Here is a 20805-nt window from a genome sequence, read left to right on the forward strand (position 1 = left end):
TCCGGAATCGGACAGGATTCCTCCGGAATCCGGACAGGATTCCTCCGGAATCGGACAGGATTCCCTCCGGAATCGGACAGGATTCCCTCCGGAATCGGACAGGATTCCTCCGGAATCGGACAGGATTCCTCCGGAATCCGGACAGGATTCCTCCGGAATCGGACAGGATTCCCTCCGGAATCCGGACAGGATTCCTCCGGAATCCGGACAGGATTCCTCCGGAATCGGACAGGATTCCTCCGGAATCGGACAGGATTCCTCCGGAATCCGGACAGGATTCCTCCGGAATCCGGACAGGATTCCTCCGGAATCGGACAGGATTCCTCCGGAATCCGGACAGGATTCCCTCCGGAATCGGACAGGATTCCTCCGGAATCCGGACAGGATTCCCTCCGGAATCCGGACAGGATTCCTCCGGAATCGGACAGGATCCTCCGGAATCCGGACAGGATTCCTCCGGAATCGGACAGGATTCCTCCGAATCGGACAGGATTCCTCCGGAATCCGGACAGGATTCCTCCGGAATCGGACAGGATTCCTCCGGAATCGGACAGGATTCCTCCGGAATCGGACAGGATTCCTCCGGAATCCGGACAGGATTTTCTCCGGAATCGGACAGGATTCCCTCGGAATCCGGACAGGATTCCTCCGGAATCCGGACAGGATTCCTCCGGAATCGGACAGGATTCCCTCCGGAATCCGGACAGGATTCCCTCGGAATCCGGACAGGATTCCCTCCGGAATCCGGACAGACGATAGGATTCTCCGGAATCCGGACAGATTCTCCGAAAACACTTAATCGAAATAAACTGAACTGTGCTCTGCGCTCGTCTATGGAACCTATAGTGTCCATAGTCTTGCTGGGTAGCACCAGCCATTCTTATAAGCGGGGATTTTATTATTTCCGAACTGTCACTTTTAAGTTTAATTTTATTTTAATTCGTGAATCGGACCAAAGCCTAAGAGATTCTTAATCTGAATAGAATGAAATTTGTTAACAGCGTTTGAACCACTGCAGACGCGTGATTTGCTAGGTGGATTGACCTTTTTCTTTCTGTGCTCGATGGTCTCACCGTGAAGTGAAGTATTGGAATTCGCTTTATCGTAGGGGGTTTTCTGGTAAGTTGTGATAGTTTGGGTTGTGGTTTCGGAAATTCGAAGAGGAAATAATAGAGCAGACCATTTTCCAATCAGGATTTGTAATTGATTCAACTGAACAGAGTTGTTAAACAAGTATGATTGTTACTGAATAGAAAAAAAAACATGAGGCGAAGTTTTTTAAAACATCTGATGCAAAAACACAAAAAAGCCAATTTTCTCAAAAAAGGCAAACAAATTGACTAACGATCCATCCAAGTATCGAAAGGCTATTATAGTCTCTAATGTATAGCAGTAGGCGACGACGAATTTGAAAACACGCTTCGTACAGAGCCTGCTATTGGGCTTCAATCCAGAGGTCATAAAAAAAGTTTTGCCACAGATTTCAGGCAACCCGTCAGGATAGGATCGTGCCGGCAACGAGCCAGATAAAGTTGGAGCCGTAAAAATTTTGATTAATTGTCGGTGATTCATCTACTTCCCACTGCTGGTCAGCAGCTCACAAATTCATCAAAGCCCACCCACAAGCAGTAACCGGGATGGCGAACACAAATGTTTTTGAAGAAATTTATCACGACCCCTGCCTCCCCATTTGCGACACCGTAAGCCACAGATCGTCCACCCCAAACGAAGACGTTCTTCCCCAGTTCCGTTAGTACCGGATCTATTTTCGGGCGAGCGGAAAAGAAAACAGTTTAATGGTGATTTAGTCCTTCTATGGGCTACGTTCCAGTGATGAAGGTATTCCGGTGGCAGCAGAGACAGCAGAAGGAAATAAAAAGTGAAAATTGACCCCATCCGCTGAACAACGAATTCAGTAAACTGACGGACTGACTGGGGATTGCGGAGAAGAATATGGACGGAAACGTGAAGACAGACGACTGTCACTTTATTGGATTAGAGAAGATTGAGTGCTTATTCCCTGGGTGGCATTTAATGAGACATGTATAGCTATTAGGGTGAGACAATCTCAGCCAAAAGTGCAGTGGAGAAATAAGGGAGTCAATGAAGTAAACTACGGTGTCTGCGGGAGGAATGAAAAGAATCGTGAAGAATGACGATTCAAACAGAAATGTCTTGTTGTCACATGACGTACTTACTCTATGGATCTACCAAAGTTATTTAGTTACTCTACTTCTTTTATCGCCATGGCATCCCACAGTTCCGAAATTACTTTCTGTAGTAAAGTACCAAATATTCAGGGTAATAACTTTTATACATTCATGGATTCGACCAGAGAAGTTGAAAAATTTCCAGCTAAAAAAGATTCTAACATGAACCGAGATTTGAACCCACTTTTATAGTCGCCGGTCGTGACTGTGAGCTATTCATTTATTTAGTTTACATCTAAACAGATAACACTGAATCAACAATTTGACGCCACAATACACAGTTCGAGGCCGCATCTCTCCATCCTCGAATGCGCCCTACGCTCGCCAAGTCGTTTTGCCCACCTCGCTCGCTGCGCTCCACGCCGTCACGTACCTTCCGGATCAGAAGCGAACACCTTGCGAACAGTGAGTTATTGAAGGCCCTAAAACCTTGTATTGTGCATGAGCGCATTCGCCTGAAAATAAATTCATCAACCCGCTGTACCAAACCAAAGCAGAAAGAGCTGAGAGAGGGAATACCCTATCGTCCCTATCTGCAGTTATGTCCATATAAAACTCGAGCAAAGACATAGTTTCTACGATGCTGTCAAAACGAATATTATTGATGTTGTTCGAAGGAAATGCTGCAATGCCTACTTCGATTCCATCTGAATAATTTGATTCTATCCAATCAATGCGCCCAAAGGTCCAATAATCACGTTCTGCTTTTGTTGTAGGTTCCAACCGGATTAAATCCAACAGCAGCAACACCCAATTTTACTGTGCAGCAAACCTTTAGCCACATAATCAGGATCCAACAACTGGTGAAAAGAATTCAATTTACCGTTCCCACTCTTACGGCGGGGTTGAGAACATTTTGGCTTCGACAGCAGTGAAGTGGAGCTCCCACCTTTCAATGGTTACTTCACCTCTCCTAACGAGCTAACTCCGATAGGTAATCTTCGCCTCGTCGCATCGCCACCGGTCATCCTCCAGTGCCATCGAAGAGACAAGCTGGAGCATGTGATAATGATGCCGATGATTGAGGTAATTCATTTCAATTCTGGAAGAAAACGGGTAGATTGAATTCTTTCTTCCGCTCTTCCATCATCCGCCCGTCGCCACCGAAGACGACGACGACGATGCAGATCAAGGAACGACTAGACGCTCCACTCGGGAGTATTACGTTCGTCCAAATCGTCTAAATTAAGTACGTTCTTCGAGCTGAGCTGCTGCACTGATTGATTCAATTCTCGGGTTTCAGTGTGAGAATTGTCGGAATGACTTGCTGGCTGACACCATCAGCGAAGATGCTTTGTGGTCTCACGGCAACGGGCGAGAGGAAAGCGACGACAACTCATCTAATTTGGTCTTCAACAGGGAACGAAGTGGATCAGGGGATTATCTCCTATACCGTTTGTTTGTTTCAGTCAACAACACATCAAAAGATGATATGTTGAAGTGTGTTGTCGGAGTACCTGCGTTCATAGACTCGTGTGAAATTCTGCAAGCAATCCGTGAAAGCCATTCTTTACACCCAAAACAAAGTGTTGTGACATTCTTTGGCACAGGCGTTTTGTGTAATAATCGCATGTAAACCACGCAGAGAATGTTATATTTGTTATGGCAGCTCATTACATTAACCTTCTGGGACTCGCATGGCTCTCGATCACTCATGCAGTCCAGTCTCTGCCACTTAAAATCCTTAACCCTTATCTTCCCTTGATACTTTTTAGGCACTAAAAAAAGATTTAAAAAATCATAACTCCTTTGATTCTCAACCGATTTTGACGATTCACCTACCAACGAACCGGTTATTTAGGTCTCTAGTTTTCAAACCTGGGAAGAGAATTTATATTGGCCACCTGGTTCTGGAATAATTCCGGGGTCGAGTGGGGTACCTTTTTTTCTCAAATCAAATGACCTTGCTAAAAGTTTTAAAACTAATTTTTTGGTGTGTCCTACTTCATGAAATCACGAAAAATGTTCAATAGTGCCTTTTCCAAGGTTCCTTGGGGGGTACGGACAGGTTCTGCAGCATTCCGGTTCCCCTAGGAAGTGGCCACTTTTCGATTTGATCCGAAGCCCATCTTGAGACGTCTCAAACTTCATAATTTCGCTAAACGAGTTCAATAGAGTCTAATTTGAGGTACCTGAGAGGTGCATTCCAGGAACATAGTTCCCCCGGGGAAGTGGCCACTTTTCAAGTGATCTGAAATCCATCTTGCGACGTCTCAAACTTCATGATTTCGCGAAACGAGCTCAAAAGGGTCTAATTTGAGGTACCTGAGTGGTGCTCGTCAGGTTTCATGGCATTCCGAGAACCTGGTTCTTCCGGAACCTGACCAGCGCCACTCAGGGTACCTCAAATTATTTAGACTCTATTAAGCTCGTTTTGTGAAACCATGAAGTTTGAGTCCACTTCCCCGCGCCACTTACCCGGGGTAACTAGGTTCCTGGAATGCCACTGAATCTGAGCAGCACCACTCAGATACCTCAGATTAGACTCTATTGAACTCGTTTCACGAAATTATGAAGTTTGATGCGTCGCAAGATGGGTTTCGGATCAGATCGAAAAGTGGCCACTTCCCGGGGAAACCAGGTCCCCGAAATGCTGCAGAAACTGTTCATACCCACCAAGGAACCTTGAAAAAACACTATTGAACATGTCTCGTGATTTCATGAAGTAGGATACACCAAAAAATTAGTTCTAAGACTTTTAACAAGGTCTTTTGATTTGAGAAAAAAAGGAACCCCACTCGACCCCGGAATTATTCCGGAACCAGGTAGCCAATGCGAATTCTCTTCCCAGGTTTGAAAACTAGAGACCTAACCGGTTCGTCGGTTCATCGGTTGAGAATCAAAGGAGTTATGGTTTTTTGGAAGTCTTTTTTTAGTGCCTAAAAAGTATCAAGCCTCAAAATCCCGAAAAAAAGTAATCGCCAGCTTTTTCGGTATAAACTCGTGTTTTAAATGGCATAGTATATTCAGCAAGTATGTTGCATACATCAAGGGGTATCATTAGAGAAAATTTTATTTTTGATTAATTCACCTAAAAGTGAGACAGGATTTTTTTTTCAAAATTGGAAACTACGGGTCTACCTATTGAAACGAACAAAATATAATTTATATAATTTATAATATAATTTATAACATATAAATATAATTTTAGATAATAGGTCATTTAACCCTGTAAAAACTGATATAGAATGAATAACTTTGCACGTCGAACTTTTGAGGTAAACAATGTTCTAGAAACTTATTCAGCACATAAAAATACAGCATTCAACTACTAAATCATAGCAAAAATTTTAATTTATAGAAGGAAATTCGAGATTTACGAACAAAATTAAACATTTTCACTCAAAAATATCTCGCAAGGTTACAAAAAGTGGCAGCCAAATCACTGCACATTTAAAAGACAAGCTTCAAAGCTTTCTATTCCAAGTAGTTTTGTATCTTGCTGAACCCCGACCATTTGTCATTGAAAAAAAAAACTATTTTTCAAAAGGGCATTTTTTTACTTACTTAAGGTCAATTTTCCTAACGAATCTGTATTTTAAAGCCTATAACTATTTAAAAAATCGAAAACAAAAAGTGAAAAAGTGCTGCAGAGTCGACCGGAATTGTCCAGGTGCTAATCAAGCAAATGTTGAGACAGGAGTAAATTGCAGCACATTTTGGTTCGCTTTGAATTCTAAAAATAAGAAAATATGGGTTCATTCGATAGCTTTGAATTTAAATTAGTTTAGGAATCTATCGGCAAATAAAGCCTTTTGACAGGAATGGCCAGTTGATTTTTAACCATAAATATTTATCTTATACCAAAGATTGACTCGAACATGTGGAAAAATAGTTTTTTTTTCAATAACAGCCAGGAAGGGAATCCTGATGGAATCCTGTCCGAATTCCGGATGGAATCCTGTCCAGATTCCGGATGGAATCCTGTCCGGATTCCGGATGGAATCCTGTCCGGATTCCGGAAGGGAATCCTGTCCGGATTCCGGAAGGGAATCCTGTCCGGATTCCGGAAGGGAATCCTGTCCGGATTCCGGAAGGGAATCCTGTCCGGATTCCGGAAGGGAATCCTGTCCGGATTCCGGATGGGAATCCTGTCCGGATTCCGGATGGGATTATTATTATTATTTCAGACTAAGGCCGAAGTGGCCTGTGCGGTATATAAGAGTCTTCTCCATTCGGCTCGGTCCATGGCTACACGTCGCCAACCACGCAGTCTACGGAGGGTCCGCAAGTCATCTTCCACCTGATCGATCCACCTTGCCCGCTGCGCACCTCGCCTTCTTGTGCCCGTCGGATCGTTGTCGAGAACCATTTTCACCGGGTTACTGTCCGACATTCTGGCTACGTGCCCGGCCCATCGCAGTCGTCCGATTTTCGCGGTGTGAACGATGGATGGTTCTCCCAACAGCTGATGCAATTCGTGGTTCATTCGCCTCCTCCACGTACCGTCCGCCATCTGCACCCTGCCATAAATGGTACGCAGCCAATTTCTTTCGAAAACTCCAAGTGCGCGTTGGTCCTCCACGAGCATCGTCCAGGTCTCGTGTCCGTAGAGGACTACCGTTCTAATTAGCGTTTTGTAGATTGTCAGTTTGGTACGGCGGCGAACTCTATTCGATCGGAGCGTCTTGCGGAGTCCAAAGTACGTACGATTTCCAGCCACTATGCGTCTCCGAATTTCTCTGCTGGTGTCATTTTCGGCAGTCACCAGTAAGCCCAAGTACACAAATTCTTCTACCACCTCGATTTCGTCACCACCGATGCAAACTCGCGGTGGGTGGCTCACATTGTCTTCTTGAACCTCTGCCTATCATGTACTTCGTCTTCGACGTGTTGATGACTAGTCCTATCCGCTTAGCTCAGTCTGATGTAGGCTTCCTCCATCTTCTCAAAGTTACGTGCCATAATATCTATGTCGTCGGCGAAACCAAATAGCTGGACGGACTTATTGAAAATTGTACCACTCGTGTTAATCCCTGCTCTTCGTATTACCCCTTCCAAAGCGATGTTGAATAGCAAACACGAAAGACCATCACCTTGCCGTAACCCTCTGCGGGTTTCGAAGGGACTCGAGAATGCCCCTGAAACTCGAACTACGCACATCACCCGATCCACCGTCGCTTTGATCAACCGTGTCAGTTTATCCGGAAAACCGTGTTCGTGTCCGGATGGGAATCCTGTCCGGATTCCGGATGGGAATCCTGTCCGGATTCCGGATGGGAATCCTGTCCGGATTCCGGATGGGAATCCTGTCCGGATTCCGGATGGGAATCCTGCCCGGATTCCGGATGGGAATCCTGTCCGGATTCCGGATGGGAATCCTGTCCGGATTCCGGATGGGAATCCTGTCCGGATTCCGGATGGGAATCCTGTCCGGATTCCGGATGGGAATCCTGTCCGGATTCCGGATGAATCCTGTCCGGATTCCGGATGGGGTCTGTCCGGATTCCAGATGGAATCCTGTCCGGATTCTGATCTATCCGGATTGATTCGGATGGAATCCTGTCCGGATTCCGGATGGGAATCCTGTCCGGATTCGGATGGGAATCCTGTCCGGATTCCGGATGGGAATCCTGTCCGGATTCCGGATGGTAATCCTGTCCGGATTCCGGATGGGAATCCTGTCCGGATTCCGGATGGGAATCCTGTCCGGATTCCGGAAGGGAATCCTGTCCGGATTCCGGAAGGGAATCCTGTCCGTATTCCGGATGGGAATCCTGTCCGGATTCCGGATGGAATCCTGTCCGGATTCCGGATGGAATCCTGTCCGGATTCCGGATGGAATCCTGTCCGGATTCCGGATGGAATCCTGTCCGGATTCCGGATGGAATCCTGTCCGGATTCCGGATGGAATCCTGTCCGGATTCCGGATGGAATCCTGTCCGGATTCCGGATGGAATCCTGTCCGGATTCCGGATGGAATCCTGTCCGGATTCCGGATGGAATCCTGTCCGGATTCGGGATGGAATCCTGTCCGGATTCCGGATGGAATCCTGTCCGGATTCCGGATGGAATCCTGTCCGGATTCCGGATGGAATCCTGTCCGGATTCCGGATGGAATCCTGTCCGATTCCGGATGGAATCCTGTCCGATTCCGGATGGAATCCTGTCCGGATTCCGGATGGAATCCTGTCCGATTCCGGATGGAATCCTGTCCGGATTCCGGATGGAATCCTGTCCGATTCCGGATGGGCTCCTGTCCGGCTTCCGGATGGAAGCCTGTCCGGATGGAATCCTGTCCGGATTCCGGATGGAATCCTGTCCGGATTCCGGATGGAATCCTGTCCGGATTCCGGATGGAATCCTGTCCGGATTCCGGATGGAATCCTGTCCGGATTCCGGATGGAATCCTGTCCGATTCAGGATGGAATCCTGTCCGCCGTCCGCATGGAATCCTGCCCGGATTCCGGATGGAACTCTGTCCGGATTCCGGATGGAATCCTGTCCGGATTCCGGATGGAATCCTGTCCGGATTCCGGATGGAATCCTGTCCGGATTCCGGATGGAATCCTGTCCGGATTCCGGATGGAATCCTGTCCGGATTCCGGATGGAATCCTGTCCGATTCCGGATGGAATCCTGTCCGGATTCCGGATGGAATCCTGTCCGGATTCCGGATGGAACCTGTCCGGATTCCGGATGGAATCCTGTCCGGATTCCGGATGGAATCCTGTCCGATTCCGCATGGGATCCTGACCGGATTCCGGATGGAATCCTGTCCGGATTCCGGATGGAATCCTGTCCGGATTCCGGATGGAGTCCTGTCCGGATTCCGGATGGAATCCTGTCGGATTCCGGATGGAATCCTGTCCGATTCCGGATGGAATCCTGTCCGGATTCCGGATGGAATCCTGTCCGGATTCCGGATGGAATCCTGTCCGATTCCGGATGGAATCCTGTCCGGATTCCGGATGGAATCCTGTCCGGATTCCGGATGGAATCCTGTCCGGATTCCGGATGGAATCCTGTCCGATTCCGGATGGAATCCTGTCCGGATTCCGGATGGAATCCTGTCCGGATTCGGATGGAATCCTGTTCGGCTTCCGGACGGACTCCTGTCCGGATTCCGGACGGAATCCGACCTCGATTCCGGTCGGAATCCTGCCCGGATTCCGGATGGAATCCTGTCCGGATTCCGGATGGAATCCTGTCCGGATTCCGGATGGAATCCTGTCCGGATTCCGGATGGAATCCTGTCCGATTCCGGATGGAATCCTGTCCGGATTCCGGATGGAATCCTGTCCGGATTCCGGATGGAATCCTGTCCAGATTCGGATGGAATCCTGTCCGGATTCCGGATGGAATCCTGTCCGGATTCCGGATGGAATCCTGTCCGGATTCCGGATGGAATCCTGTCCGGATTCCGGATGGAATCCTGTCCGGATTCGGGATGGAATCCTGTCCGATTCCGGATGGAATCCTGTCCGGATTCCGGATGGAATCCTGTCCGGATTCCGGATGGAATCCTGTCCGATTCCGGATGGAATCCTGTCCGATTCCGGATGGAATCCTGTCCGGATTCCGGATGGAATCCTGTCCGGATTCCGGATGGAATCCTGTCCGGATTCCGGATGGAATCCTGTCCGGATTCCGGATGGAATCCTGTCCGGATTCCGGATGGAATCCTGTCCGGATTCTGGATGGAATCCTGTCCGGATTCCGGATGGAATCCTGTCCGGATTCCGGATGGAATCCTGTCCGGATTCCGGATGGAATCCTGTCCGGATTCCGGATGGAATCCTGTCCGATTCCGGATGGAATCCTGTCCGATTCCGGATGGAATCCTGTCCGATTCCGGATGGAATCCTGTCCGGATTCCGGATGGAATCCTGTCCGGATTCCGGATGGAATCCTGTCCGGATTCCGGATGGAATCCTGTCCGATTCCGGATGGAATCCTGTCCGGATTCCGGATGGAATCCTGTCCGGATTCCGGATGGAATCCTGTCCGGATTCCGGTTGGAATCCTGTCCGATTCCGGATGGAATCCTGTCCGGATTCCGGATGGAATCCTGTCCGATTCCGGATGGAATCCTGTCCGATTCCGGATGGAATCCTGTCCAATTCCGATGGAATCCTGTCCGATTCCGGATGGAATCCTGTCCGATTCCGGATGGAATCCTGTCCGGATTCCGGATGGAATCCTGTCCGGATTCCGGATGGAATCCTGTCCGGATTCCGGATGGAATCCTGTCCGGATTCCGGATGGAATCCTGTCCGGATTCCGGATGGAATCCTGTCCGGATTCCGGATGGAATCCTGTCCGGATTTCGGATGGAATCCTGTCCGGATTCCGGATGGAATCCTGTCCGGATTCCGGATGGAATCCTGTCCGGATTCCGGATGGAATCCTGTCCGGATTCCGGATGGAATCCTGTCCGGATTCCGGATGGAATCCTGTTCGGATTCAGGATGGAATCCTGTCCGGATTCCGGATGGAATCCTGTCCGGATTCCGGATGGAATCCTGTCCGGATTCCGGATGGAATCCTGTCCGGATATTGGATGGAATCCTGTCCGGATTCCGGATGGAATCCTGTCCGGATTCCGGATGGAATCCTGTCCGGATTCCGGATGGAATCACGTCCGGATTCCGGATGGAATCCTGTCCGGATTCCGAATGGAATCCTGTCCGGATTCCGAATGGAATCCTGTCCGGATTCCGGATGGAATCCTGTCCGGATTCCGGATGGAATCCTGTCCCGAGCGGATTCCGGACGGAATTCTGATCGGATTCCGGGTGGAATCCCGACCGGATTCCGGGTGAAATCCCGACCGGATTCCGGATGGAATCCCGACCGGATTCCGGATGGAATCCCGACCGGATTCCGGATGGAATCCTGTCCGATTCCGGATGGAATCCTGACCGGATTCGGATGGAATCCTGTCCGATTCCGGATGGAATCCTGTCCGATTCCGGATGGAACTTGTCCGGATTCCGGATGGAATCCTGTCCGGATTCCGGATGGAATCCTGTCCGGATTCCGGATGGAATCCTGTCCGGATTCCGGTTGGCCATTTGCCAGTATTTCACAAGTGAAATGGAAAGTGATTCCGAAACTATGTACCGACACCAGCTAAACCAGACAGTTATAGTTAGACAAACATAAGACAAAAAACCCAGAATAATCTACCTAGCGGTGATGGTGCCTTTCTCGTGTATTATAAAACAAGAAAACACATAAGAGTAACAAGAAAAGCACATAAGAGAGGTCAAAATTGCACTTTAGGGAGATAGATTCAGTTATTTCCATCAATTCACATTTATTTGCGTTCATTTGAATGCATTGCAGCATTTAAAAAAAAATCTATTTTGAATTTTTTTTACCCAAGGGGGGACTCTTGGAAAAATAATAACTCCGGAACGCAATGGCTGATTAGGCCAATTTTCAATAGCGAAAAATAAGGAAGGATTCCGCATCGAATGCAATCTGTTGCAAGTAAATCGAATAAGACTAAGTACAAAAAAGTGTGTCTCATGCCGAGCTGAACTGAGTGTGTAAGATAAAATACTCATTACTTTTACCTTTGAATTCAGCGAAAGACTTAGATTCCCAAAAAATGGCATTTCTTCATAATATGCTCTAGAAATTCTTTGTCAAGCTGTAGGGCGGAAACGTCCCCGTTTCCTGTTTTAAGATGCGATGCCAATAAAGAGAGAGCTTGATGGATAACCAATTCAAGAAGATAACTGTAATAACTGTCAAATATTTGTCAGTATATAACTCGTACTTGTCGTAAAATTATGGTAAATCCCCTGTTGATTGACAAACACTTGAAGCAACAGTGAGTGGGTGCTGTTCACTGTGACCTGCTCCACAGGTTGTTTGCATGAACAAACAAAATCTGCGGTAAGCTTCGACTTTGAAGAATGCTGCCCATCCCGATGAAAGTTATCCCGCAGTTCTCCCTTTTCCAATTTATGTTCATACACCTATCCCCCAGCATTCTTGATCCACTGCCAACCGAGCAGGAATCCGTTGACGGTTACCAGCGAGGAAAAAACAACACACTTTCCTGAGCATCCATTTTCATGTTTGTAAACACATCTTCAGCATTCACCTGTTTGGATTCGGGGCACATCGTCGTTCGTTCTGTGCCTGGCAGTGCAGTAAGCAGACGCAAACAGGCAGCTCGGAACAGCAGTAGGCCATGATATTTTATCGCCCATTCAAGCGCAACGATGCACCACAGACGGCAGACAGGAGGAAACAATCATATATATAATAGCCCTGTTTGTCTGTCCGGTGACTAGCCAACCAGACGTAGCACGCGGGGAAATTCTCACAAAAAATAAAATATTTGACACTTCAATTCTTTTTTTACTATCGGATGCAGAAAACAAAGCCAGTGACAACCTTAGACAACCAGACACAGCATTTGATGAAAAAAATCACAGACAACAGACGATGAAATTTTTTAATTTTTTAAATGCAGAAAAGACTCTCTTAAAATAAAAATAAACACTTTCCACGGGCGCTATTGCGTCCAGGAATAAACTAATCAAACAATAAACCACGAAAACTGAGTTGATTATATGCGGCCATGGCCACGCACCGCCGCACTACCATGGTCCATTCCGTTCAGTTGCATCGCATCTTCCACGACCGGTGGGGGGACGAAGACGGCGTTCCCGGCCAGGTTGCGGAATATTTATAAATATACGAACCCATTAGTGCCCCTCCATTAAACCTTTTCTTCGTTGCTGTCGTTTTGGGGGCCGCTGCTGCCGTGCGTGGTACGTGTGGGTGACCGCGCGCGCGGCATTTCATTCGGGAGGATGTTTGCCGCAATAAACTATACAGGGAATGGAAACAAAAATGACGAATATGCCGCGTATGCGGTGAACCAGAGTCACTCTGCTGTATCTTGGTAGGAAAATTGTATCCGAACTGGTCGGAATTTGTGGCAGTTTTGTACTTATTCGAAACGTTATTCACATTAACAGAAGACGCGAAGACCCTCCCACGTGACGCAAGTCAGATCGGAAACAAATAAACCGTTCTCGAGCTCTTGCTCAGATTGTCAGTCTTGCGCACAAAGTCCATTAGTTCTTAACGTCGGCTTAGCGCTGTTTAATTCGCGCGCCTTTTAGCGAACATCGACGCAGATTTGTTGTGACAAGTCGTTCTCGGCAAGTGTCACATTTCACACCGCGGCTTTGCTTGCTTTCAATTTTGCCCATTTTGCAACGGGAAGCGAGGAGGGATTATAACCGAGATCGGGTCCATCAAAACTCTGGAGATATCACATTGCAAATGAAGATATTTTGCCGGTTCTTGTTCCCTTCTGTTTCAGATCCGCGGATTAAGTACGTTGAAACGAGAGTCGTGGTCATGGAATTGAATGAAACTTTTAATTGCCACTAATGACAAGAGCAGGCGTCTGTGTTTGTCTGGCGTTTGTGGCGCTTGCATTGCTGGGCTAGAAATAGCTTCCAGTGAAGGCAAATGACGGTCGACAGCGTCGTATGTTCTGGAACTATAAAATGCGTTATGACACTCATTAAACTGACATAAATTATGGGATCATATCTCGTAACGTGCAACTGGGTTCAAAGTGAAAGAGCACTTATCGTCTAAACTGCGGATTGCATTGCATGTCAGGGAATGGTTGACTCTTGAAAAGACATTTTTATATCCGATATCGTATTAAAAAGATACTTTCAGAGTTTATATTTCTAAAAGAATGAATTCATGGAACTGCACAACAGGGCATCATAGTTCTAAGTGTTTTTTTTTTATTCGAGTCCATTTTCTATGTAAGAGTCCAGCTTTCAAACCCAGACAACCTGCTTCCTACCTGTGTCCATAAATCGCTCAGAATTACAAAATCGCATGAGACAATCAAGGTTTTAACAGTGCCTTGACGGTGTTTGTTTTATAATTATATAAATAAGCATCGTTACTCAAATTGAATGCCATGAGCCATGAACCGAAATCCACAATCTGTTCCACCGAACACCAAAAACTTCCGATGCGAGAGAAATCGAAATCCTTCTCAGACTATGCGGAAACATGATTTAATCAAGTTCGCCCCAGCCGGAAACAGCCATCTGTTACGCATTCCCACATCAGCTCGCATCAAGGACACTATCGCAAGAACCCGACAGGATGCGTCTCCATAAATCACCATCTGCGACGCACAAGCGTTGTTCCATTTTACCAAGCGCTGGGTCGAGCCGTGGATGACGCAGCATTATGGTCGCACCTTCTACGGCCGCAGATTCATTGTACGCATGGAAGGTACCTTCGCCACAACTTCGCTACATGTAAGGCTCGTGTGCTGTTAATCGACCCCGTAATAGAATTTTAGTCGCTTTGTTACAGGAGCGAACTCGATCTTCGCCAAGCGGGTCCATCATTTGCATCGATTCAAAAACGTACCCAATCCTCAATACGGTTCCACCCATCCGATTACATGCAAAATCCGGTGAACATCTGTTACGGGTCTTGTAAAGTAGCGGGATATGCAAAATTAACCTTCCATCGTGTGTCCCGTGCCCGGCGAAGGATCCGAAAGGAAGATAATTAGCACCCTGAAGTCGATTTTGATTGACTCGACACAGGCAGCATCCGTATCTTCGCACGCGACCAACGACGACGTGCCACGGGACACACACACACGGGCGGGGGAACGACAGTTTCGCATAAAATACAACTTTATCTTGCGCTGCCGAACATGAACATGAACTAGAGGACTCTTAATGAGGCAGCCCCATCAGGGCAGGACGCGCCAAATGGTGAGCACGAGATGAAATTTAAATTTTTAATTGAAACATTATAGAAACTATGTTGTACGTAGTTGTCGATGACGTTGGCGGTGCCGAACCACGGACCGAAACCGGACTGCGGGTCCATTGGAAAGCATCAAGATTGGTCTCGGGAGCAGAATGGCGCACAGTAACAGACAGAAGGGCCCTTCGGTAGCGAAAAATCCGATGTTTATTCAAATTAGAGAACTCATTCGATCTGTGAGCTTTGGTACGGGCGGCGTGGCGAAGGGTTGAACGGTTTCTTGCAAATGGACCCCGGTGATTGCGCTTAGGGTGATAACTCCAATGCACTGAAAGCAGACCAGTAGTTCGGCAGGATTTTCCGCAGCTCGAGTGGATTCGGATAGAGGCAGATTTTTTTTTCTTGCTTTAGTTTGTATTTTCTGTGTTATGTAAATGAAGCGATTTTTCAAAGGTTAAGATTGGTGGGGACAGATTTATTGTGGGAGGAGTACATGCGTTGTTTCTGAATGATAAATATGCATTTATTCAGTAATTTAAAATAATTCATCTGTCTCAATACATTTCTAAACTGATGTTATCTGCGAAGCAACATGGGAAGTGAACATTTTTGTTTCTCTGCTGTGAATTTTAAATGAATTTTTTCTATAAAGCACAAAAATATAAAAACAGCCGTCCATTGACAATACGAACATGATCAACGCACTTAGAGAAAAAATTTGGCAAGTTGCTTTGAAATAGAAGATCGTCGCTAAAATGCGTAATAACGAAGCGTTTTTTTTTCGTGCAGAAAACCATACAAAAATTTTCCTAAATTAAGAATAGCTTTGTGAAATCCGGACAAAATTCATAAACGATTTGGCTATGAAAGAAAAGATTATGCAGAATGTCCAGCATTCGGTAAATTAGCCCGGGGAAGAATAGGAAGAAAATTTTAAAACTACTAGAAATTCTTGAAGTAATTCAATTAAAAAGTCCTCCTCCGGAGTCCGGACAGAATTCCCTCCGAAATCCGGACAGGATTCCCTCCGGAATCCGGACAGGATTCCCTTTCGGAATCCGGACAGGATTCCCTTTCGGAATCCGGACAGGATTCCCTTTCGGAATCCGGACAGGATTCCCGCTTCGGAATCCGGACAGATTCCCTTCGAATCCGGACAGGATTCCTCGAATCCGGACAGATTCCTTTCGAATCCGGACAGGATTCCCTTTCGAATCCGGACAGATTCCTTCGAATCCGGACAGGATTCCCTTTCGAATCGGACAGGATTCCCTTTCGGAATCGGACAGGATTCCTTTCCGGAATCCGGACAGGATTCCTCGAATCCGGACAGGATTCCCTTCAGAATCCGGACAGGATTCCCATTCGGAATCCGGACAGGATTCCTTTCAGAATCGGACAGGATTCCTTTCGAATCCGGACAGGATTCCCTCCGGAATCCGGACAGGATTCCCTTTCGGAATCGGACAGGATTCCCCTTTCAGAATCGGACAGGATTCCTTCGGAATCCGGACAGGATTCCTTTCGGAATCCGGACAGGATTCCCTTTCGAAATCCGGACAGGATTCCCTTTCGGAATCCGGACAGGATTCCCTTTCAGAATCTGGACAGGATTCCCTTTTGGAATCCGGACAGGATTCCCTTTCGGAATCTGGACAGGATTCCCTTTCGGAATCCGGACAGGATTCCTTTTCCGGAATCCGGGACGGATTCCCTTTCCAGAATCGGACAGGATTCGCTTTCCGGAATCGGACAGGATTCCCTTTCGAATCCGGACAGGATTCCTTTCGAATCCGGACAGGATTCCCTTTCGGAATCGGACAGGATTCCCTTTCCGGAATCCGGACAGATTCCCTTTCGGAATCCGGACAGGATTCCTTTCGAATCCGGACAGGATTCCTTTCGGAATCGGACAGGATTCCCTTTCGGAATCGGACAGGATTCCTTTCCAGAATCCGGACAGGATTCCCTTTCGAATCGGACAGATTCCCTTTCGAGATCCGGACAGGATTCCCTTTCGGAATCGGACAGGATTCCCTTTCGGAATCCGGACAGGATTCGCTTTCAGAATCCGGACAGGATTCCTCAGAATCCGGACAGGATTCCCTTTCGAATCCGGACACCTTCCGGAATCGGACGGATTCCCTTTCGAATCCGGACAGGATTCCTTTCAGAATCCGGACGGGATTCCTTTCGAATCCGGACAGATTCCCTTTCGAAATCCGGACAGGATTCCTCGAATCGGACAGATTCCCTTTCGAATCGGACAGGATCCCATTCGGAATCCGGACGGATTCCCTTTCGGAATCCGGACAGGATTCCCTTTCGGAATCCGGACAGGATTCCTTTCCGGAATCGGACAGGATTCCTTTCCGGAATCGGACAGGATTCCCTTTCGGAATCCCGACAGGATTCCTTTCGAACTGGACGGGATTCGCTTTCGGAACCGGACAGGATTCCCTTCGGAATCCGGACAGGATTCCCTTCGGAATCCGGACAGGATTCCTTTCGGAATCCGGACAGGATTCCTTTCGGAATCCGGACAGGATTCCTTTCGGAATCCGGACAGGATTCCTTTCGGAATCCGGACAGGATTCCTTTCGGAATCCGGACAGGATTCCTTTCGGAATCCGGACAGGATTCCTTCCGGAATCTGGACAGGATTCCTTCCGGAATCTGGACAGGTTTCCTTTCGGAATCCGGACGGATTCCCTTCGAATCGGACAGGATTCCTTTCGGAATCTGGACAGGATTCCCTTTGGAATCTGGACAGGATTCTTTTCGGAATCCGGACAGGATTCCCTATCGGAATCGGACGGGATTCCTTCGGAATCCGGACAGGATTCCCTTTCAGAATCCGGACAGGATTCCCTTTTCCGGAATCCGGACAGGATTCCTTCGAATCCGGACAGGATTCCCTTCGAACTGACAGGATTCCTTTCGGAACCAGGACAGGATTCCTCTCGGAATCCGAACAGGATTCCTCTTGGAATCCGGACAGGATTCCTTTCGGAATCGGACAGGATTCGGAATCGGACAGGATTCCCTTTCGAATCGGACGGGATTCCCTTTCAGAATCGGACAGGATTCCTTTCCGAAATCGGACAGGATTCCCTTTCCGGAATCGGACAGGATTCCTTTCGAATCCGGACAGGATTCCCTCGAATCCGGACAGGATTCCTTTCGAATCCGGACAGATTCCCTTCCGGAATCGGACAGGATTCCCTTTCAGAATCGGACAGGATTCCTTCGAACCGAATCCGGACAGGATTCCTTTCGGGAATCGGACAGGATTCGCACCGGAATCGGACGGATTCCCTTTCCGGAATCGGACAGGATTCACTTTCGAATCGGACAGGATTCCCTTTCGGAATCGGACGGATTCCTTTCCGGAATCGGACGGGATTCGCTGCAGAATCGGACGGGATTCCCTTTCGGAATCGGACAGGATTCCTTTCGGAATCCGGACAGGATTCCTTTCCGGAATCGGACAGGATTCCCTTTCGAATCGGACAGGATTCCCTTTCCGGAATCGGACAGGATTCCTTTCAGAATCCGGACAGGATTCCTTTCGGAATCCGGACAGGATTCCTTTTCGAATCGGACAGGATTCCCTTTCCGGAATCGGACAGGATTCCTTTCGGAATCCGGACAGGATTCCCTTTCCGAATCCGGACAGGATTCCCTTTCCGATTCCGGACAGAATTCCCTGTCGGCATACGGACAGGCTGTCCGTTCCGGATCCGGACAGGATTCCCTTTCCGGAATCGGACAGGATTCCTTTCGGAATCGTAGGATTCCTTTCGGAATCGGACAGGATTCCCTTTCAGAATCGGACAGGATTCCTTTCAGAATCGGACAGGATTCCCTTTCCGGAATCGGACAGGATTCCTCCGAATCCGGACAGGATTTCTCTCCGGAATCCGGACAGGATTTCTCTCCGGAATCCGGACAGGATTTCTCTCCGGAATCCGGACAGGATTTCTCTCCGGAATCCGGACAGGATTTCTCTCCGGAATCCGGACAGGATTTCTCTCCGGAATCCGGACAGGATTCCCTTTCGGAATCCGGACAGGATTCCCTTTCGGAATCCGGACAGGATTCCCTTTCGGAATCCGGACAGGATTCCCTTTCGGAATCCGGACAGGATTCCCTTTCGGAATCCGGACAGGATTCCCTTTCGGAATCCGGACAGGATTCCCTTTCGGAATCCGGACAGGATTCCCTTTCGGAATCCGGACAGGATTCCCTTTCGGAATCCGGACAGGATTCCCTTTCGGAATCCGGACAGGATTCCCTTTCGGAATCCGGACAGGATTCCCTTTCGGAATCCGGACAGGACTCCCTTTCGGAATCCGGACAGGATTCCCTTTCGAAATCCGGACAGGATTCCCTTTCGGAATCCGGACAGGATTCCCTCCGGAATCTATTCTGAATCCGGACAGGATTCTATGCTTGATTCTTATGATATTCCGAAATGAAAACGGTACATAAGGCTTGCTGCGCCATAATATGTATGCATTGATATTTCCCCTTGTGAGGGTGAGATTTAAAAGAAATTGGGCAATCCACTCTGAGCGTGCATTGATGACATATCATCCGTATAACGGTTCGGTTGCCAACATTGAAAAGTGAATAGCAGGCCATGACTTTCCGCTCTTTCCTTGTCGGGCACGCCCGGAGTTGCACGCTCGAGAAGGCAGCACACAAGCGATCAAATCAACGGATAGCTCGTTCGGCGGAATTAGGCCACACATTTGGCGATCCGGTCAGAGTGTTCCTAGTTGGAAATTATTGTTTTGTGAATATCTTGTGGGCGTGATTGGGACATTTTTTTTTCGGTTTCGACTTGTGATGTCGAAGGGAAGAGCGCCGGAATAAATTATTTGTTTTCCCATCGGTTTCGACTTGCGATGTCGAAGACGGAGCGTCGGATTAAATAATTTTCTCATCGGTTTCGACTTCTATTTAGTGTCGAAGGCGCTCTGGAAGAGCGTTGGATTGAATGTTTTGCTCATCGGTTTCGACTTGTAGTGTCGAAGGCGCTCTGGAAGAGTGTTGGATTGAATGATTTGTTCATCGTTTCGACTTGTGATATTGAAAGAGCATCGGATTGAATGATTTGTTCATCGGTTTCAACTTGTGATGTCGAAGAAGCTCTGGAAGAGCGTCAAATTGAATGATTTGCCCATCGGTTTCGGCTTGTAACGTCGAAGGCGCTCTGAAATCAGTTTTGGCTTGTGACGTCGAAGACGCTCAGGAAAACGCTGAAATAATTTATTTATTTTTTTATCGGATTGACTTAAACGAGTTTAAATATCGAAAGAACTCTGATGTAGTGTCGAAGAAAATGATTCGTTTTCTCATCGGTTTCCACTTGTAATGTCAAAGGTACCAGATTGAATGATTTGTTGTTCTTATCGGTTTCGATTAAACATGATTTGTTTTCGGAATAAATGAGTTTTCTCATCGGTTTTCTGCTTGTGTTGTCGAAGGTGCTCTGGAAGAGTACGGATTGTTGCAGCTTTTTGATGGTTGTGTCCCTTGGTTCAAAACTGCATCCCCCTAAACATTCAACAGCCAACCACAGAATACCAAAAGCCACTTAAAGAGTGACAAAAAGGTCACAACAATATTCAAACGGAAGCCCCGATCCAAATTGCTCTTCCCCATTTTCCTTATGAAATATATTTTTTATCTCCCTACTGGATGGAAAACGGAACGAGAAAGGTTGACATTTGAATGGACGACTTCAAAGCGAAAGCGTTTTTACACACCGAAAAAGTCAAACACGAAAGTTAACCTCATCTCAGCAACCATTTGGGCCCGTTTACGCAATAGACACACCTCTACGCAACGGA

At 47.5% G+C, this 20805-nt stretch overlaps 1 protein-coding gene across 15 annotated transcripts in view; it reads right to left on the reverse strand.

Annotated features, from left to right (window-relative positions):
- LOC134221577 (collagen alpha chain CG42342) overlaps positions 1–20805 on the reverse strand; it is a 638959-nt gene that overhangs the window by 593902 nt on the left and 24252 nt on the right. The gene's annotated exons all lie outside the window — the stretch shown is intronic.

The sequence above is a fragment of the Armigeres subalbatus genome, chromosome 1 (genome assembly GCF_024139115.2).
Source record: "Armigeres subalbatus isolate Guangzhou_Male chromosome 1, GZ_Asu_2, whole genome shotgun sequence".
NCBI classification, from domain to species: Eukaryota; Metazoa; Arthropoda; class Insecta; order Diptera; family Culicidae; genus Armigeres; species Armigeres subalbatus.